At 47.2% G+C, this 20806-nt stretch overlaps 1 protein-coding gene across 2 annotated transcripts in view; it reads left to right on the top strand.

The window, feature by feature from the left end:
- The first annotated feature begins 16281 nt into the window (after positions 1-16281).
- Positions 16282-20806, top strand: part of LOC143981695 (granulocyte-macrophage colony-stimulating factor receptor subunit alpha-like) — an 87659-nt gene continuing 83134 nt past the window's right edge. The window contains exon 1 of one of the 2 annotated variants that reach the window (XM_077479709.1): positions 16282-16470. The gene's annotated coding sequence lies outside the window, so the exon portion shown is untranslated. The remainder of the gene's footprint in view (positions 16471-20806) is intronic. The other variant, XM_077479708.1, reaches the window with a different exon arrangement.

Genomic DNA, 20806 nt, shown 5'->3' with positions numbered 1-20806 from the left:
TCAGGAGGGGGGGCGCGCTCGCTCGCCCCCCTTTCCTGGCCGGCCGGGTAGCGTGCTCGGACAAGGGTCTGTTGTGGACTTTGGGGGGACCCCCACGCCAAATTTTTTCGGCGTTGGGGTTCCCCTTTAAGTCCATTCCAGGCGGCGGAGCCCACGACGTCTCCGTCGCGGGCCCCGCCTACCTGCACACGCGCTCGAAATGAGCAGACTTCCCTCCGAGCGGGAACAGTTTGCTCATTTCGAAAGTAGCCTACACACGGGCGGACTGTTCGCTCAAACCAAGTTTCAGCGGACAGTTTTTCGGAATTTCCGAAAAACTTTGTTCGTCAAACTGTCCGCTGAAACTGTCCGCTGAAGCCCCACACACGAGCGGACTGTCCGCTGAAACACTGTTCAGCGGACAAAGTTGAGCCAACAGTCCGCCCGTGTGTACGCGGCCTAAGAGTTTTTTTCATCTGGAATCAGGTAGAGGTAGATAATGAGGACCAGGAGTGGGCACTGAGCAACAATAGGGACGTCTGTGGAGACCAGTATGGCCATATGTGGGGAAACGGAAGTATTCTCAGTAACAAGAGTGGGCACTGAGCTGCTAAGAGCAAGTCTATGGACTCCAGTATGACTCAGTAGGGAAGCCAATGTACCCACAGGAAGGATGTTTTCCTGGAATCAAACAGTGGTAGAGCATGAAGACCAGGAATAGGCACTGAGCTGCTGGAGCATAGTTGCCAACTATCCCGGGACATTCCCGGTATAAGGACATTTGTCCCGGGAAATGTCCCGGGAAATTCGGTTTGTCCCGGGAAATTGAATTTCCCGTTTTTTTGCCGCCGGCCGCTAGAGGTCGGCGGCCGGCGGAGACAATGTCACCGCCAGCCGCCATTTTTAAGAAGACCAGAAGTTGGTCTACACATGTGGCGCCGCCCACCCCCGCTGCCAGTGTGTGTGTGTGTGTAAAGTGCAGTGGGCAGCGCCACAGTTAAACGTCTCCGCGCGGCAACGGCAGCCAGTCTGTCACTGTGGATGTCGGGGCGGGGGCCAGTCGGATGTCGGGGGCCAGTCATGGTATGGGGATGTCGGGGGCCAGTCTGTGGATGTGGGGGCCAGTGATATGTTGGGGGCCAGTCTGTGGATGTCGGGGGCCAGTCTGTGAATGTGGGGGGCCAGTCTGTGAATGTGGGGGCCAGTCTGTGGATGTCGGGGGCCAGTCTGTGGATGTGGGGGCCAGTCTGTGGATGTCGGTGGCCAGTCTGTGGATGTCGGGGGCCAGTCTGTGGATGTCGGGGGCCAGTCTGTGGATGTCGGGGGCCAGTTGTATGTTGGGGGCCAGTCTGTGGATGTTGGGGGCCAATGGTATGTTGGGGGCCAGTGGTATGTTGGGGCCAGTCTGTGGATGTCGGGGGCCAGTCTGTGGATGTCGGGCCAGTCGTATGTCGGGGGCCAGTCTGTGGATGTCGGGGGCCAGTCTGTGGATGTTGGGGGCCAGTCTGTGGATGTTGGGGGCCAGTCTGTGGATGTTGGGGGCCAGTTGTATGTTGGGGGCCAGTCTGTGGATGTCGGCGGCCAGTCTGTGGGGCCAGTCTGCGTGCGCCGCATTTTTACCGTTTCCTATGCCACACCTATAAACGCATGCCCCCGCCCCCTAATTATACCACGACTCTGCCTACTGCCAAAAAAGTGTCCCGAATTTTTTTTTTTACAATGTTAGAGGGAGGTCTGTGGAGCCCAGTATGGCCCAATATGGAACTCAATACTGCCCTCATTAAGAGCATTTCCCCAGAATTGTGTAAAAGTAGAGTAGTTCGTCAAACAGTCCGCTCAAACTTTTGAATGAAGGAACACGCCCACACACGGCACTTTTTGAGCGGACAAATACGGCAAACTTTGTTCGTCGTACTAAGCCCGCGCAACTTTTGAAATGAACGGACTCGCCCACACACGAGGCAACAGTCCGCTCATTTCGAGCGCGTGTGCAGGTAGGCGGGGCCCGCGACGGAGACGTTGCGGGCTCCGCCGCCTGGAATGTACTTAAAGGGGAACCCCAACGCCGAAAAAAATCGGCGTGGGGGTCCCCCCAAAGTCCACAACAGACCCTTGTCCGAGCACGCTACCTGGCCGGCCAGGAAAGGGGGGCGAGCGAGCGCGCCCCCCTCCCAGGCCATACCACGTCGCTCTCTCCGGCCGGAATGCCAGAGGCGCGCTGTGCGGCCACTTATATAGTGACAATGGGGCGGTGTCACATGGTATATGTCACATGGGTTGATGTCACATGGGGACTATGACATCGTAAGGGGGCGGGGTCACCATGTGACCAACCCATGTGACATATACCATGTGACACCGCCCCATTGTCACTATATAAGTGGCCGCACAGCGCGGCTCTGGCATTCCGGCCGGAGAGAGCGACGTGTCAACATCTCCTGGAGAAGAAGAAGAACAAGAACAAGAAGAAGAACGGAAGGCGACCGGAAGGCGACAGCGGCGACAGAAGACCGGGCCACCGCCTCTAAAAGAGCTATAAGAAGGCGCGGTGGCCCGGCAGAAGAACGGAAGGCGGCGGCGACAGAAGACCGGGCCACCGCCTGTAAAAGAGCTATAAGAAGGCGCGGTGGCCCGGCAGAAGAACCGAAGAGGGGGACAAGACCCCCGAAGTCGGGAGAAGAGGCCGGCGGCGGGGAGGAAGAAAGCCGGACTCCTCCGCTAGCAAAAGAGCTACAAGAAGATAGCGGAGGAGTCCGGCGAGAAGACCCCCGAAGACGGAAGACCCCCGGAGCTGTGCAATAAAATATTTTATCTCGTGTGTTGTGTTTTTTTTTGGGTACTTTTATTTTACAGGTGAATGGGTAGGGGTACATTGTACCCCATACTCATTCACATAGGGTGGGGGGCCGGTATCCGGGGGCCCCCTTATTAAAGGGGGCTCCCGGATTCCGATAAGCCCCCCGCCCGCAGACCCCGACAACCAACGGCCAGGGTTGTCGGGAAGAGGCCCTTGTCCTCATCAACATGGGGACAAGGTGCTTTGGGGTGGGGGGGGCCACGCGGCCCCCCCTTCCCCAAGGCACCCCCCATGTTGAGGGCACGCGGCCTGGTACGGCTCGGGAGGGGGGGCGCGCTCGCTCGCCCCCCTTTCCTGGCCGGCCGGGTAGCGTGCTCGGACAAGGGTCTGTTGTGGACTTTGGGGGGGACCCCCACGCCGATTTTTTTCGGCGTTGGGGTTCCCCTTTAAGTCCATACCAGGCGGCGGGGCCCGCGACGTCTCCTTCGCGGGCCCCGCCTACCTGGAGACGCGCTCAAAATGAGCAGACTTTCCTCCGAGCGGGAACAGTTTGCTCATTTCGAAAGTGGCCTACACACGGGCGGACTGTCCGCTCAAACCAAGTTTCAGCGGACAGTTTTTCGGAATTTCCGAAAAACTTTGTTCGTCAAACTGTCCGCTGAAACTGTCCGCTGAAGCCCCACACACGAGCGGACTGTCCGCTGAAACACTGTTCAGCGGACAAAGTTGAGCGAACAGTCCGCCCGTGTGTACGCGGCCTTAAAGTATGTTGCAATAAAGTTGCTAAAAACAAAAGAATGTAAAAGTCTGTAGACATAGTTGGAGGTTGTGAAATATGAATGCTTACAAGAAGACGAGTTAAAAAAAAAAAAAAAAGACCAAAAAATATAAAGTTGCAAACAGCTGGTTAAAATCTAGTTGCAGTGCGTAGAAAAAGTATTCACACCCCTTGAAATTTTCCACATTTTGTCACGTTACAACCAAAAGTGTTAATTTATTTTATTGGGCTTTTATGTGATGGACCAACACAAAGTGGCACATAATTGTGAAGTGGAAGGAAAATGATAAATGGGTTTCAATTTGTTTTACAAATAAATATATGAAAAGTGTGGGGGGTACATTTGTATGGCGCCCCCCGGAGTCAATACTTTGTAGAACCTCCTTTTGCTGCAATTACAGCTGCAAGTCTTTTTGGGGATGTCTCTACCAGCTTTGCACATCTACAAAGTGACATTTTTGCCCATTCTTCTTTGTAAAATAGTTCAAGTTCTGTCAGATTGGATGGAGAGCGTCTGTAAACAGCAATTTTCAAGTCTTGCCACAGATTCTCAATTGGATTTAGGTCTGGACTTTGACTGGGCCATTCTAAAAGCCCATACACATGATCTGTGTTTTTGACAACAAACATGCAAATGAGCTGTTTTAAGGCAACATCAGACCGTGTGTATGCTCCATCGGACAAACTTTTTCGGTTTTCATCGCACTTTTGTTGGCTGTGCAAATGGACAAACTTTCAGGCAACAAAAGTCCGATGTAGCAAAGTTCGATCGTGTGTACAGAAAACCATAGGACTTTTGTACAAAGTACAAACCCGCATGCTCAGAACCAATGCAAAAGATCAGACAACAATACAGAAGTTGACCAAAGGTGGCGGTAAAGAGCAGAAAAACCATGTGATTTGGTGAAAGTTGTCTGAAAAGGTCCTGCCGTGTGTATGCAATGCAAGCTCGCGGCTGACGCCCTTTGTACAAAAATCCACGGGAACGTTTGTACAAAGTCAGATCGTGTGTATAAGGCTTAACACATGAATATGCCTTGATCTAAACCATTCCATTGTAGGTCTGGCTGTATGTTTAGGGTCATTGTTCTGCTGGAAGGTGAACCTCCACCCCAGTCTCAAGTCTTTTGCATACTCTAAAGCCCCGTACACACAATCGGACTTTCAGCCAACATAAACGTGGATTTGTGTCTGAAGGATGTTGGCTCAAATTTGTCTTACATACACACAGTTACACAAATGTTGGTCCAAAATTCTGAACGTAGGAACGCAGTAATGTACAAGACATATGACGAGCCGAGAAAAAGGAAGTTCAATAGGCAGTGCGGCTCCTTCTGCTTGATTCAGAGCATGCGTGAACTTTTGTGCAACGCATTTGTGTACACACGATCTGACTTTCTGGCAACAAGTTTTGGTGGCAGAAAATTTGAGACCCTGTTCTCAAACATTTGTGGGTGGAAATTCCAACAGCAAATGTTCGATGGAGCATACACACGGTCTGACTTTCCGACAACAAGCTCACATCGAACATTTCCCGTTGGAAAATCCGACTGTTTGTACGTGGCATTAAAGGTTTTCTTCTAAGATTGACCTGTATTTGGCTCCATCCATCTTCCCATCAACTCTGACCAGCTTCCCTGTCCCTGCTGAAGAAAAACATCCCCACAACATGATGCTGCCACCACCATGTTTCACGGTGGGTGTTCAGGGTGATGTGCAGTGTTCGTTTTCCGCCACACATAGCATTTTGGTTTTAGGTCAAAAAGTTAAATTTTGGTCTCTTCTGAGCAGAGCACCTCCTTCCACATGTTTGCTGTGTCCCCCACATGGCTACTCGCAAACTGAAAACGGAACTTCTGAGGCGGCGTACACACGCGGGGACTGTCTGCCGAAACTAAGTTCGTCAAACAGTCCGCTCAAACTTTTGAATGAACGAACACGCCCACACACGGCACTTTTTGAGCGGACAAATACGGCAAACTTTGTTCGTCGTACTAAGTCCGCGCAACTTTTGAAATGAGCGGACTCGCCCACACACGAGGCAACAGTCCGCTCATTTCGAGCGCGTGTGCAGGTAGGCTGGGCCCGGGACGGAGACGTCGCGGGCTCCGCCGCCTGGAATGGACTTAAAGGGGAACCCCAATGCCGAAAAAAATCGGCGTGGGGGTCCCCCCAAAGTCCACAACAGACCCTTGTCCGAGCACGCTACCCGGCCGGCCAGGAAAGGGGGGCGAGCGAGCGCGCCCCCCCTCCTGAGCCGTACCAGGCCGCGTGCCCTCAACATGGGGGGTGCCTTGGGGAAGGGGGGGCCGCGCGGCCCCCCCACCCCAAAGCACCTTGTCCCCATGTTGATGAGGACAAGGGCCTCTTCCCGACAACCCTGGCCGTTGGTTGTCGGGGTCTGCGGGCGGGGGGCTTATCGGAATCCGGGAGCCCCCTTTAATAAGGGGGCCCCCGGATACCGGCCCCCCACCCTATGTGAATGAGTATGGGGTACAATGTACCCCTACCCATTCACCTGTAAAATAAAAGTACCCAAAAAAAAACAACACACGAGATAAAATATTTTATTGCACAGCTCCGGGGGTCTTCCGTCTTCGGGGGTCTTCTCGCCGGACTCCTCCGCTATCTTCTTGTAGCTCTTTTGCTAGCGGAGGAGTCCGGCTTTCTTCCTCCCCGCCGCCGGCCTCTTCTCCCGACTTCGGGGGTCTTGTCCCCCTCTTCGGTTCTTCTGCCGGGCCACCGCGCTTTCTTATAGCTCTTTTGCAGGCGGTGGCCCGGTCTTCTGTCGCCGCCTTCCGTTCTTCTGTCGCCGCCTTCCGTTCTTCTGCCGGGCCACCGCGCCTTCTTATAGCTCTTTTGCAGGCGGTGGCCCGGTCTTCTGTCGCCGCCTTCCGTTCTTCTGTCGCCGCCTTCCGTTCTTCTGCCGGGCCACCGCGCCTTCTTATAGCTCTTTTGCAGGCAGTGGCCCGGTCTTCTCTCGCCGCTGTCGCCGCCGCCTTCCGTTCTTGTTCTTCTTCTTGTTCTTCTTGTTCTTCTCCAGGAGATGTTGACACGTCGCTCTCTCCGGCCGGAATGCCAGAGCCGCGCTGAGCGGCCACTTATATAGTGACAACGGGGCGGTGTCACATGGTATATGTCACATGGGTTGGTAACATGGTGACCCCGCCCCCTTACGATGTCATAGTCCCCATGTGACATCAACCCATGTGACCAACCCATGTGACATATACCATGTGACACCGCCCCATTGTCACTATATAAGTGGCCACCGCCTGCAAAAGAACTATAAGAAAGCGCGGTGGCCCGGCAGAAGAACCGAAGAGGGGGACAAGACCCCCGAAGTCGGGAGAAGAGGCCGGCGGCGGGGAGGAAGAAAGCCGGACTCCTCCGCTAGAAAAAGAGCTACAAGAAGATAGCGGAGGAGTCCGGCGAGAAGACCACCGAAGACGGAAGACCCCCGGAGCTGTGCAATAAAATATTTTATCTCGTGTGTTGTTTTTTTTTGGGTACTTTTATTTTACAGGTGAATGGGTAGGGGTACATTGTACCCCATACTCATTCACATAGGGTGGGGGGCCGGTATCCGGGGGCCCCCTTATTAAAGGGGGCTCCCGGATTCCGATAAGCCCCCCGCCCGCAGACCCCGACAACCAACGGCCAGGGTTGTCGGGAAGAGGCCCTTGTCCTCATCAACATGGGGACAAGGTGCTTTGAGGTGGAGGGGCCGCGCGGCCCCCCCTTCCCCAAGGCACCCCCCATGTTGAGGGCACGCGGCCTGGTACGGCTCAGGAGGGGGGGCGCGCTCGCTCGCCCCCCTTTCCTGGCCGGCCGGGTAGCGTGCTCGGACAAGGGTCTGTTGTGGACTTTGGGGGGACCCCCACGCCGATTTTTTTCGGCGTTGGGGTTCCCCTTTAAGTCCATTCCAGGCGGCGGAGCCCGCGACGTCTCCGTCGCGGGCCCCGCCTACCTGCACACGCGCTCGAAATGAGCAGACTTCCCTCCGAGCGGGAACAGTTTGCTCATTTCGAAAGTAGCCTACACACGGGCGGACTGTTCGCTCAAACCAAGTTTCAGCGGACAGTTTTTCGGAATTTCCGAAAAACTTTGTTCGTCAAACTGTCCGCTGAAACTGTCCGCTGAAGCCCCACACACGAGCGGACTGTCCGCTGAAACACTGTTCAGCGGACAAAGTTGAGCCAACAGTCCGCCCGTGTGTACGCGGCCTTATGGCTTCCTTTCAACAATGGTTTTCTTCTTGCCACTCTTCCATAAAGGGTGTATTTGTGGAGAGCACAACTAATAGTTGCCCTGTGGACAGATTCTCCCACCTGAGCTGTGGATCTCTGCAGCTCATCCAGAGTTACCATGGATCTCTTGGCTGCTTCTCTGATGAATATTCTCCTTGCCCGGCCTGTCAGTTTAGGTGGACGGCCATGTCTTGGTAGGTTTGCAGTTGTGTCATACTCTTTCCATTTTCGGGTGATGGATTGAACAGTCCTCCGTGAGATGTTCAAAGCTTGGGATATTTTTTTTATAACCTAACCCAGCTTTAAACTTCTCCACAACGTTATCCCTGACCTGTCTGGTGTGTTCCTTGGCCTCCGTGATGCTGTTTGTTCACTAAGGTTCTCTAACAAACCTCTGAGGGCTTCACAGAACATCTGTATTTATACTGAGATTATATTACACACACAGGTGGACTCTATTTACTAATTAGGTGACTTCTGAAGGCAATTGGTTCCACTAGATTTTAGTTGGGTGTATCAGAGTAAAGGGGGGTGAATACAAATGTACCCCACACTTTTCACATATTTATTTGTAAAAAAATTGAAAACCATTTATCATTTTCCTTCCACTTCACAATTATGTGCCACTTTGTGTTGGTCTATCACATAAAATCCCAATAAAACACATTTACGTTTTTGGTTTTAACGTGACAAAATGTGGAAAATTTCAAGGGGTATGAATACTTTTTCAAGGCACTGTAGTTAGCTGGTTAGCTTAAAAAAGAAGTTAGATGTTGCTATAGCTGAAACACATTAGAAGGGTATATTAAGGGACCCCGTTGCCAGACCAAACAATAAAACAAAAATCTTTCCATAAAAATATGTTTTCATTTAAAATATTTTAGGCAGGCTGTTTACCTGTAAAAGCCTTCCTTCTTGGATGCAGCAGGGCAGCCACTCGGCACGGGACCTGGAAGACAGTGAACATCACCGAAGTAGCTGTATCTACTACAGTGATTTCCAGCTTCTAGAGGGATCACACAGGTATATACCAGGGCTTTTTTCTCAGAGAATAGGGGCAGGCACTTCCCCCTTCTGAGTTTCCCCCTGGTCTCTGCCCCCTACCCATCTCCGAGCACCATCCCGTGGCTCCACCCCATACCCACCTCACAGTCCCTCCCCAATTGGAGAACACAGGACCAAGTATCATTTTGTAGTGCTAAGTAATTTGCATGGAATTTATTAGACTATAAGCTCTTTAGAGCAAGGCCTTCTTAATCCTCTTGTATTGTATTGTATTATAACTGTATTGTCTCCTTTTTATATTGTAAAGCGCTGCGTAAACTGTTGGCGCTTTATAAATCCTGTATTATATTAATCATTTGGTAATGATAACAATGAAAGCAGTAAAATAGATCCCCTGCAACCAGGAACAATATACCCTCCCAGCAACAATAGACCCTCCAGCAGCCAGTAACGATAGACCCTCCCTCAAAAGTAGTAGACCCCCCTGCAGCAACAATAGTCCTCCCAGCAACATAAGACCTCCACAGCAACAATATATCTCCATCAACAACAATAGACCCCCCAGCAGTAATAGAACTCTCACCAGCAACAATGGACCCCCAGTGACAATAGATTCCACACCAGCAACTACAGACCCCCCCCCCCCCAGCAACAATAGACCCCCTTCAGCACACCCCAGAACCCCTTGGTATTGGGAGCTGGATGTGATGGAACTGCATTACCGTTTAACCACTTGCTGCCCGCCATATACAGTGCCTTGCGAAAGTATTCGGCCCCCTTGAACTTTTAAACCTTTTGCCACATTTCAGGCTTCAAACATAAAGATATAAAATTTTTATTTTTTGTGAAGAATCACCAACAAGTGGGACACAATTGTGAAGTGGAACGAAATCTATTGGATTTTTGAAACTTTTTTAACTAATAAAAAAATGAAAAGTGGGGCGTGCAAAATTATTCGGCCCCCTTGCGTTAATACTTTGTAGAGCCACCTTTTGCTGCGATTACAGCTGCAAGTCGCTTGGGGTATGTCTCTATCAGTTTTGCACATCGAGAGACTGAAATTCTTGCCCATTCTTCCTTGCAAAACAGCTTGAGCTCAGTGAGGTTGGATGGAGAGAGTTTGTGAACAGCAGTTTTCAGCTCTTTCCACAGATTCTCGATTGGATTCAGGTCTGGACTTTGACTTGGCCATTCTAACACCTGGATACGTTTATTTGTGAACCATTCCTTTGTAGATTTTGCTGTATGTTTGGGATCATTGTCTTGTTGGAAGATAAATCTCCGTCTCAGTTTCAGGTCTTTTGCAAACTCCAACAGGTTTTCATCCAGAATGGTCCTGTATTTGGCTGCATCCATCTTCCCCTCAATTTTAACCATCTTCCCTGTCCCTGCTGAAGAAAAGCAGGCCCAAACCATGATGCTGCCACCACCATGTTTGACAGTGGGGATGGTGTGTTGAGGGTGATGAGCTGTGTTGCTTTTACGCCAAACATATCGTTTTGCATTGTGGGCAAAAAGTTGGATTTTGGTTTCATCTGACCAGAGCACCTTCTTCCACATGTTTGGTGTGTCTCCCAGGTGGCTTGTGGCAAACTTTAGACGAGACTTTTTATGGATATCTTTGAGAAATGGCTTTCTTCTTGCCACTCTTCCATAAAGGCCAGATTTGTGCAGTGTACGACTGATTGTTGTCCTATGGACAGACTCTCCCACCTCAGCTGTAGTTCTCTGCAGTTCATCCAGAGTGATCATGGGCCTCTTGGCTGCATCTCTGATCAGTCTTCTCCTTGTCTGAGCTGAAAGTTTAGAGGGACGGCCAGATCTTGGTAGATTTGCAGTGGTCTGATACTCCTTCCATTTCAAAATGATCGCTTGCACAGTGCTCCTTGGGATGTTTAAAGCTTGGGAAATTTTTTTGTATCCAAATCCGGCTTTAAACTTCTCCACAACAGTATTACGGACCTGCCTGGTGTGTTCCTTGGTCCTCATGATGCTCTCTGCGCTTTCAACAGAACCCTGAGACTATCACAGAGCAGGTGCATTTATACAGAGACTTGATTACACACAGGTGGATTCTATTTATCACCATCAGTCATTAAGGACAACATTGGATCATTCAGAGATCCTCGCTGAACTTCTGGAGTGAGTTTGCTGCACTGAAAGTAAAGGGGCCGAATAATTTTGCACGCACCACTTTTCAGTTTTTTATTTGCTAAAAAAGTTTAAAATATCCAATAGATTTTGTTCCACTTCACAATTGTGTCCCACTTGTTGGTGATTCTTCACAAAAAATTAAAATTTTATTTCTTTATGTTTGAAGCCTGAAATGTGGCAAAAGGTTGAAAAGTTCAAGGGGGCCGAATACTTTCACAAGGCACTGTATATACTGTATATACAGAATCTCATAAAAGTGAGTACACCTCTCACATTTTTGTAAATATTTTCTTCTATCTTTTCATGTGACAACACTGAAGAAATGACACTTTGCTACAATGTAAAGTAGTGAGTGTACAGCTTGTATAACAGTGTAAATTTGCTGTCCCCTCAAAATAACTCAACACACAGCTATTAATGTCTAAACCGCTGGCAACAAAAGTGAGTACACCCCCTAAGTGAAAATGTCCAAACTGGGCCCAATTAGCCATTTTCCCTCCCCGGGGTCATGTGACTCATTGGTGTTACAAGGTCTCAGGTGTGAATGGGGAGCAGGTGTGTTAAATTTGGTGTTATCACTCTCACTCTCTCATACTGATCACTGGAAGTTCAACATGGAACCTCATGGCAAAGAACTCTCTGAGGATCTGAAAAAAAAAAATTGCTGTACATTAAGATGGCCTAGGCTATAAGAAGATTGCCAAGACCCTGAAACTGAGCTGCAGCACGGTGGCCAAGACCATACAGTGCTATAACAGGACAGGTTACACTCAGAACAGGCCTCGCCATGGTCGACCAAAGAAGTTGAGTGCAAGTGCTCAGCGTCATATCCAGAGGTTGTCTTTGGGAAATAGACATATGAGTGCTGCCAGCATTTCTGCAGAGGTTGAAGGGGTGGGGGGGTCAGCCTGTCAGTGCTCAGACCATACGCCGCACACTGCATCAAATATGTCTGCATGTCTGTCGTCCCAGAAGGAAGCCTCTTCTAAAGACGATGCACAAGAAAACCTGCAAACAGTTTGCTGAAGACAAGCAGACTAAGGACCTGGATTACTGGAACCATGTCCTGTGGTCTGATGAGACCAAGATAAACCTATGTGGTTCAGATGGTGACAAGCGTGCAGGGCCGTCTTTAAGGCAGGGCATACTTGCCAACTATCCCAGTTTACATTCCCTTGTCCCTTGAGGTTTAGTCCTGTGCTTTGTCCTGATATCTCAGTGTGAAGTGATGGTACTAATGCTGCTCAGCTCTGCCCTATTGTTGTGTACAGATGACTCACCTGCAGACCCTGTGTTTACATGTAAATAACCGGCATTCATATGTAAATAGCAGTTACATGCATATGTAAATAGCTGAGGCCAACAGCATTGAAATGTAAATAAGGCAGCATTCATATGTATATCATGCCCCCCTGCAGTGAGGAGATGATGTGCTGTAACCTATAGCAACCAGTGAGCAGTATTACTGTACAGTAATCTCTAGCAGCCAATCAACAAGCAGAAACCATGTGCTGTAACCTCTAGCAACTAATCAGGGAGCCTTAAGGAGTGCTGTAACCTCTAGCAACCAGTCAGTAAGCAGTAATGAAATGCTGTAACCTCTGGCAACTAAGCGCAATCGCTGCCTGATCTGATACAGTAAACTGATTTTAAGTCCAGCTGCTATTTATTGTATGTCTCAGAGAAGGTGGAGAGTGAAATTGCATGGAAGGGAGGGGGGCCCTAAGAAAATTTTTGCCCAGGGCCCAATCAATATTAAAGAGGGCCCTGCAAGCGTGTGTGGTGGCAACCAAGTGAGGAGGACAAAGACAAGTGTGTCTTGCCTACAGTCAAGCATAGTGGTGGGTGTGTCATGGTTTGGGGCTGCATGAGTGCTGGGGAGCTATAGTTCATTGAGGGAACCATGAATGCCAACATGTACTGTGACATACTGAAGCAGAGCATGATCCCCTCCCTTCGGAGACTGGACCGCAGGGCAGTATTCCAACATGATAACCACCCCAAACACACCTCCAGGATGACCACTGCCTTGCTAAAGAAGCTGATGGTAAAGGTGATGGACTGGCCAAGCATGTCTCCAGAACTAAACCCTATTGGGCATCTGTGGGCATCCTCACACGGAGGGTGGAGGAGTGCAAGGTCTCCAACATCCACCAGCTCCATGATGTCGTCATGGAGGAGTGGAAGAGAAGCTCTGGTGACCTCCATGCCCAAGAGGGTTAAGGCAGTGCTGGAAAATAATGGCGGCCACACAAAATATTGACACTTTGGGCCCAATTTGGACATTTTCACTTAGGGGTGTACTCACTTTTGTTGCCAGCGGTTTAGACATTATTGGCTGTGTGTTGAGTTATTTTGAGGGGATGGTAAATGTACACTGTTATACAAGCTGTACACTCACTACTTTACATTGTAGCTGCACCTTCCAAACTTTGAGTAGCGAGAATTATGAGAATTATGAGAATTCATGAGAAGATTGCGATACACACAGATCATGTGATGAGATGGAGGGACAGGAAACCTACAGAGCGCAGTGTGATGCTATCTCTATATACTGCAAGCCCCAATGATGAACCATTGCAAAAGAGGATATTATATCTAAAGGTCGATCTCAGGGCTAAACCAATTAAAGCTGCAGTACCGACAAAAACGATTTTTGTATATTTCCACGGTAAAAAGAAGTCGCGGTTAATGAAGTTCTCCATCTCTGGCTTTCATCAATCTCTTACTATTCTCCAGCCCCCAGGATGACTGCTGGTGCCGAATGTTCAGGAAATAAACAGCAAAAATTCTGGTTGTCCAATTCAGTCAGCTTCACAGAGAACCTGCTTATTTTAGGGCTGTCCTACTGGAGCAACTTCACCCAAAACCTACACGCTATATTACCAAAAGTATTGGGACACCTGCCTTTACACGCTCATGAATTTTATTGGCATCCCAGTCTTAGTCCGTAGGGTTCAATATTGAGTTGGCCCACCCTTTGCAGCTATAACAGCTTCAACTCTTCTGGGAAGGCCGTCCACAAGGTTTAGGAGTGTGTCTATGGGAATGTTTGACCATTCTGCCAGAATGGCATTTGTGAGGTCAGGCACTGATGTTGGATGAGAAGGTCTGGCTCACAGTCTCTGCTCTAATTCATCCCAAAGGTGTTCTATCAGGTTGAGGTCAGGACTCTGTGCAGGCCAGTCAAGTTCCTCCACCCCAAACTCGCTCATCCATGTGTTTATGGACCTTAGAGTATGAAGGAGTATGTATAGTATGGAGTATGAAGGTGTATGCACAGTATGAAGAGGTATGCACAGTATGAAGAGGTATGCACAGTATGAAGAGGTATGCACAGTATGAAGGTGTATGCACAGTATGAAGAGGTATGCACAGTATGAAGGTGTATGCACAGTATGAAGAGGTATGTACAGTATGAAGAGGTATGCACAGTATGAAGAGGTATGCACAGTATGAAGGTGTATAAAGAGGTATGTACAGTATGAAGAGGTATGTACAGTATGAAGAGGTATGCTCAGTATGAAGGTGTATACACAGTATGAAGAGGTATGTACAGTATGAAGGGTTATACACAGTATGAAGAGGTATGTACAGTATGAAGGGTTATACACAGTATGAAGAGGTATGAAGGTGTATGTACAGTATGAAGGGGTATGCACAGTATGAAGGGGTATGTACAGTATGAAGAGGTATGCACAGTATGAAGGTGTATGCACAGTATGAAGAGGTATGTACAGTATGAAGAGGTATGCTCAGTATGAAGGTGTATGCACAGTATGAAGAGGTATGTACAGTATGAAGAGGTATGCACAGTATGAAGGGTTATACACAGTATGAAGAGGTATGAAGGTGTATGCACAGTATGAAGAGGTATGTACAGTATGAAGAGGTATGCACAGTATGAAGGGTTATACACAGTATGAAGAGGTATGAAGGTGTATGTACAGTATGAAGAGGTATGCACAGTATGAAGGTGTATGCACAGTATGAAGAGGTATGCACAGTATGAAGGTGTATGTACAGTATGAAGAGGTATGCACAGTATGAAGGTGTATGCACAGTATGAAGAGGTATGTACAGTATGAAGAGGTATGCACAGTATGAAGGTGTATGCACAGTATGAAGAGATATGCACAGTATGACGAGGTATGTACAGTATGAAGGTGTATAAAGAGGTATGTACAGTATGAAGAGGTATGTACAGTATGAAGAGGTATGCTCAGTATGAAGGTGTATGCACAGTATGAAGAGGTATGTACAGTATGAAGGGTTATACACAGTATGAAGAGGTATGAAGGTGTATGTACAGTATGAAGAGGTATGCACAGTATGAAGGTGTATGCACAGTATGAAGAGGTATGTACAGTATGAAGAGGTATGCTCAGTATGAAGGTGTATGCACAGTATGAAGAGGTATGTACAGTATGAAGAGGTATGCACAGTATGAAGGGTTATACACAGTATGAAGAGGTATGAAGGTGTATGCACAGTATGAAGAGGTATGTACAGTATGAAGAGGTATGCACAGTATGAAGGGTTATACACAGTATGAAGAGGTATGAAGGTGTATGTACAGTATGAAGAGGTATGCACAGTATGAAGGTGTATGTACAGTATGAAGAGGTATGCACAGTATGAAGAGGTATGTACAGTATGAAGGTGTATGCACAGTATGAAGAGATATGCACAGTATGACGAGGTATGTACAGTATGAAGGTGTATAAAGAGGTATGTACAGTATGAAGAGGTATGTACAGTATGAAGAGGTATGCTCAGTATGAAGGTGTATGCACAGTATGAAGAGGTATGTACAGTATGAAGAGGTATGCACAGTATGAAGGTGTATGTACAGTATGAAGAGGTATGCACAGTATGAAGGTGTATGCACAGTATGAAGAGGTATGTACAGTATGAAGAGGTATGCTCAGTATGAAGGTGTATGCACAGTATGAAGAGGTATGCACAGTATGAAGGTGTATGCACAGTATGAAGAGGCATGTACAGTATGAAGAGGTATGTACAGTATGAAGGGTTATACACAGTATGAAGAGGTATGAAGGTGTATGTACAGTATGAAGAGGTATGCACAGTATGAAGGTGTATGTACAGTATGAAGAGGTATGCACAGTATGAAGGTGTATGTACAGTATGAAGAGGTATGCACAGTATGTAGCATTACATTCACAGACATGAAATCCATTGCACAAGGACAGTGCCAGCTTTTTTAGTTTTTTTGTGGTGCAAATCTTAGTCTCCTCCCTCTCGCTGTAGAAATCCTCCTCTCTAAACTAGGAAATACTCTTCTCCTCTCTGAGATACATTGTCATAGAAATCCTCCCTACAGTAGGGATGGTGTTTGTTCTGCTCCCTTCTCTGAGATAATAATCATTACATTGATACCATGAGCGTCCTGCAGCCCGATCCCCGGCCGCTAGTCACACCGGAGTTGCTCTGAATCTTCCCGGACGGAAGGTCGATCTCCGGGGAACGTCTGCACATCTCAGGTGAGGACAGACGGACTCTATTAGGAGTCTCTCCAAAGACTTTGTAACTGGCACAAAAAAAAAACTTCAATGCGTTTTTCAAGCTTGGAAACGATTCTCCGCTGATCAGATTTCATGTTTCGGCGTTCGCTTCCTACGGCAGATAGCGAGCTAAAAATAACGCCGACGTTTCCTGTCCGTCTTCATAACAAGTTCTTTCCCAGAATGATGAATTTCTATTTTATTTTATAGTTTTATATCATTTGTATATAATTACGAAAACACATTTTTTGGTCTCCTTTGATGGCCGGTTCACACCACAGAAACGCATTCCGGATGCTTTTTTTGATGCGCGTTTTTGATGCGTTTTTTTGATGCGTATTTGATGTAGTCCAAGTGTATTTCCCCCCTCTTTTTTCTTCAACTTTAGGGTCAGCTCACACCATTGATACGCAGTCCAGATGCGTTCCAGATGCTTTTCTGCATGCGTGTTTTTTTGTGCTTTTTTTGTGCGTTCCAGTGCGTTTTTGATGTAGTCTGGTGCATTTTCTCCCCCCCCCCCTTTTTTTTTTTATTTTTTTTTTTTTACCTTTAGGGCCAGTTCACACCATAGAAATGTAGCCCGGATGCATTCTAATTGCTTTTCCGCATGCGCATTTTTAATGCGTTTTGTGTGCGTTCCAGTGCGTTTTTGATGCAGTCCGGTGCATTTCCCCCCCTCTTTCTTTTTTTTTTTTTACCCTTTTGGCCAGCTCACACCATAAAAATGTAGCCTGGATGCGTTCCAGATGCTTTTCTGCATGTGTGTTTTTTATGAGTTTTTTTATGCGTTTTTTTGGTGCGTTGCACTGCGTTTTTGGTGAGCTTTTGATGCAGCCCTGTGCATTTTTTCCCCCTCTATTTTCTTAACCGTAAATAAGGACATGTGCGTTCCAGTGTGTTTTTAGTGCGTTTAAGTGTGTTCCAGCGCGTTCCAGAGCGTTTTTGTTCTGTTTTACAGCGTTCCCGTACAGGAAAAATGCGGTATGTTCTATTTTTTTTTTTTTTTTTTTTGTGGAACTGGAATGCACTGGAACTGCAATCACTGGTGTGAACTATGCCATTGGAAACCACATAACCTTCTTTCTATGCGTTTTTGATGCAGAACAAAAAACGCACCGGACTGCATGTCATGTGAACTGGCCCTAAATAAGGACATGTGTGTTCCAATGCATTTTTGGTGCATTTTTTGGTGCATTTATGTGCATTTAGGTGCGTACCAGTGCATTTTCCAGTACAGTGCAGAAAAAAAATGCAGCATGTTCTACTTCTTTTTCTGTAATTCCCTGGTGTGAACTATGCCATTGGAACCCATATAAGGGCCAGTTCACACCACATGCAGCCCAGTGCGTTTTTGTTTTGTTTTTTTCTGCATCTAAAATGCATTGAAAGTAGGTTATATGGTTTCCAATGCCATAGTTCACACCAGTGTGCGGTCAGGTCAAGAAAAAAAAGAAGTAGAACATGCAGCATTTTTCCTCCACTGGAATGTAGTGGAAAGCTGTAAAATGCATCAAAAACGCACCAGAACGCACATTTCCTTATTTAAGGAAAAAAAGGGAGGAAAAAACACACCAGAACGCACATTTCATATTTAAGGACAAAAAGAGGGGGAAAAATGCACTACAACGCACATTTCCTTATTTAAGGAAAAAAAAAAGGGGAAAATCGCACTGGAGCGCACATTTCCTTATTTAAGGTTAAGAAAAAGAAAGAGGGGAAAAACGCACTAAACACATCAAAAACACGCATGCAGAAAAATATCTGGAACACATCTGGACTGCGTTTTCCAATATTGTGAACTGGCCCTAACCTACTCTCCATGCATTTTTTTATGCCGAAAATAACGCACTGGACTGCAAGTGATGCGAATTGGCTCTGAAAGCAAAAAGACAAAAATGTTATCAATTGCAGCTTTGGATGTGGTGACTGCATTCATTTTCTTTTTTCTTTTAGGGCCAGCTTACACCACATGCAGTCCAGTGTGGTTTTTTTTTTTCTGCATCAAAAAACGCATTGAAAGTAGGTTATATGGTTTCCAATGGCATAGTTCACACCAGTGCTTGCCGTTCCAGGGCGTTTCAGTTTCAGAAAAAAAAAAAGAAAAGTAGAACATGCTGCATTTTTCCTGCACTGGACTGCACTGGAACGCTGTAAAACGCATCAGAACTGGAACTCTGTAAATGCACTGGAATGCATAAAAAAAGCATCAAAAACGCATCGGAACCCAGTACAGTGAAAAAAAAAACAGGAAAAAGGAAGAAAAAAAAAAAGCAGCTGAAATGCATCAAAAAACGCATCATAAACACACTGGAACGTGCCAAAAACGCATTAAAAGCGCACACTCAAAAACGCATCTGTAATGCGTTTTTGTGGTGTGAACCGGCCCTTGGGTTTTATTTCCCCTTCTCTGTTTTCACCTGGTGATCTGGCCAGTAACACAACTCCTCCCCCCACTCTGGATGAAGAAGCACAGGAGGCACAGCAGACGGCAGCGTTGTCAGTCCGGGGAGAGAGGAGTGTTAAATATATTAGCAGATTTAAATATACTAATAAATAGAAGCCAAACTCCAACTGACACTTTAAAATCAATTACAGCAAACTGTTTTTTGTTTGTTTGTTTTTTCAGTTTTTTTCAAATAAAAGGGATAACATTTTTACAATAATAAATAAAAGCTGATCATTGTAAGCACCCCAGTCAGTGGTAAATGGTTTGCCTCTTCCCTGTAAACTGATACATTTGCAGGAGAGCTTGTTCTTATTTGAAAAACAGACTTTACTGGCTGGATCATCGGGTGAAAATAAAGGAAACAATTCCTAAAAAGAAAACGAATGCAGCCGTCACGTCTAAGAATTGTGAAGCTGAAATATAATAAATGCTTTTGGGGTTAAGGCCGCTTTAAACTTGGTCCATTCATTTTATTTTTATGTTTTTTGTTTTTTTTTGTTTTTTATGTTACAGCAGATTTATTTTAACAGCATTCTGAGTATTGTGTGTCACATGCAGGTATGCAGCTTCTTTCATGTAGATCACGGGGCTCCAGAAGGACAGCGCCATCTTTATTTAGGCATCATCCAGAGTCGGAGTCTACATTGTGGACGGAGATGGCGGCTCGGGGGTGACACAGCCATGTAAAGTCTGCGGCTCCTACCTTGTGACTTACTAAAAAGTGTAACATTGCTGTGTGATCAGCGGGGGAGGGGGAGAAGAGACTGAGGAAGGGTGTCCTTCTGCCTGCAGCAGACTGATGACTTCCTCTCAGCCTAGGCCAAGTCACTGGACTGACCTCTGTGGAATGTCCTGGAGGACGAGTTCCTTGGAACCCATCAGCAGATCTTTATATCAAAGTTTTAGTTTTTCTTCAGCAAGGACTTCCTTTTTTGGGGGTAAATTAGCCAATCGCATTCAGAGTTTATATTTCCAGAACGGCACCAGGATTGTCACTCAGAATTATGAAGATGACCGTTCCTTCTATACCAGGATCTCCAAACATAGGACCAGTGTACTGTCCTTCAGACTTTAGAGGGACCGGACTGCGGCCAGTGGGTGTCAGTGGGAGGATTAGTGCCCCATCATTGGTATCGTTGGAAGGAATAGTGCCCCATTATTGGTAATGTTGGGAGGAATAGTGCCCCATCATTGGGAGGAATAGTGCCCCATCATTGGGAGGAATAGTGCCCCATTATTGGTATCATTGGAAGGAATAGTGCCCCATCATTGATATCGTTGGAAGGAATAGTGCCCCATTATTGGTAATGTTGGGAGGAATAGTGCCCCATCATTGGGAGGAATAGTGCCCCATCATTGGAAGGAATAGTGCTCCATTATTGGTATCGTTGGGAGGAATGGTGCCCCATCATTGTTATTGTTGAGAGGAATAGTGCCCCATGATTGGTATCGTTGGAAGGCATAGTGCCCCATCATTGGTATCGTTGGGAGAAATAGTGCCCCATCATTGGTATTGTTGGGAGGAATAGTGCCCCATTATTGGTATCAGAGGGAGGAATAGTGCCCCATCATTGGTATTGTTGGGAGGAATAGTGGCACATCATTGGTATTGTTGGGAGGAATAGTGCCCCATCATTGGTATTGTTGGGAGAAATAGTGCCCCACTATTGGTATCAGAGGGAGGAATAGTGCCCCATCACTGGTATTATTGGGAGGAATAGTGCCCCATCATTGGTATTGTTGGGAGGAATAGTGCCCCATGATTGGTATCTTTTGGAGGAATAGTGCCCCATCATTGGTATCGTTGGGAGGAATAGTGCCCCATCCTTGGTATTGTTGGGAGGAATAGTGCCCCATCATTGGTATTGT

The sequence above is a fragment of the Lithobates pipiens genome, unplaced genomic scaffold (genome assembly GCF_037356315.1).
Source record: "Lithobates pipiens isolate NorthernLeopardFrog02 unplaced genomic scaffold, aLitPip1_a1.2 Scaffold_16, whole genome shotgun sequence".
Lineage (NCBI taxonomy): Eukaryota > Metazoa > Chordata > Amphibia > Anura > Ranidae > Lithobates > Lithobates pipiens.
This window is presented reverse-complemented; position numbering and strand designations above follow the sequence as displayed.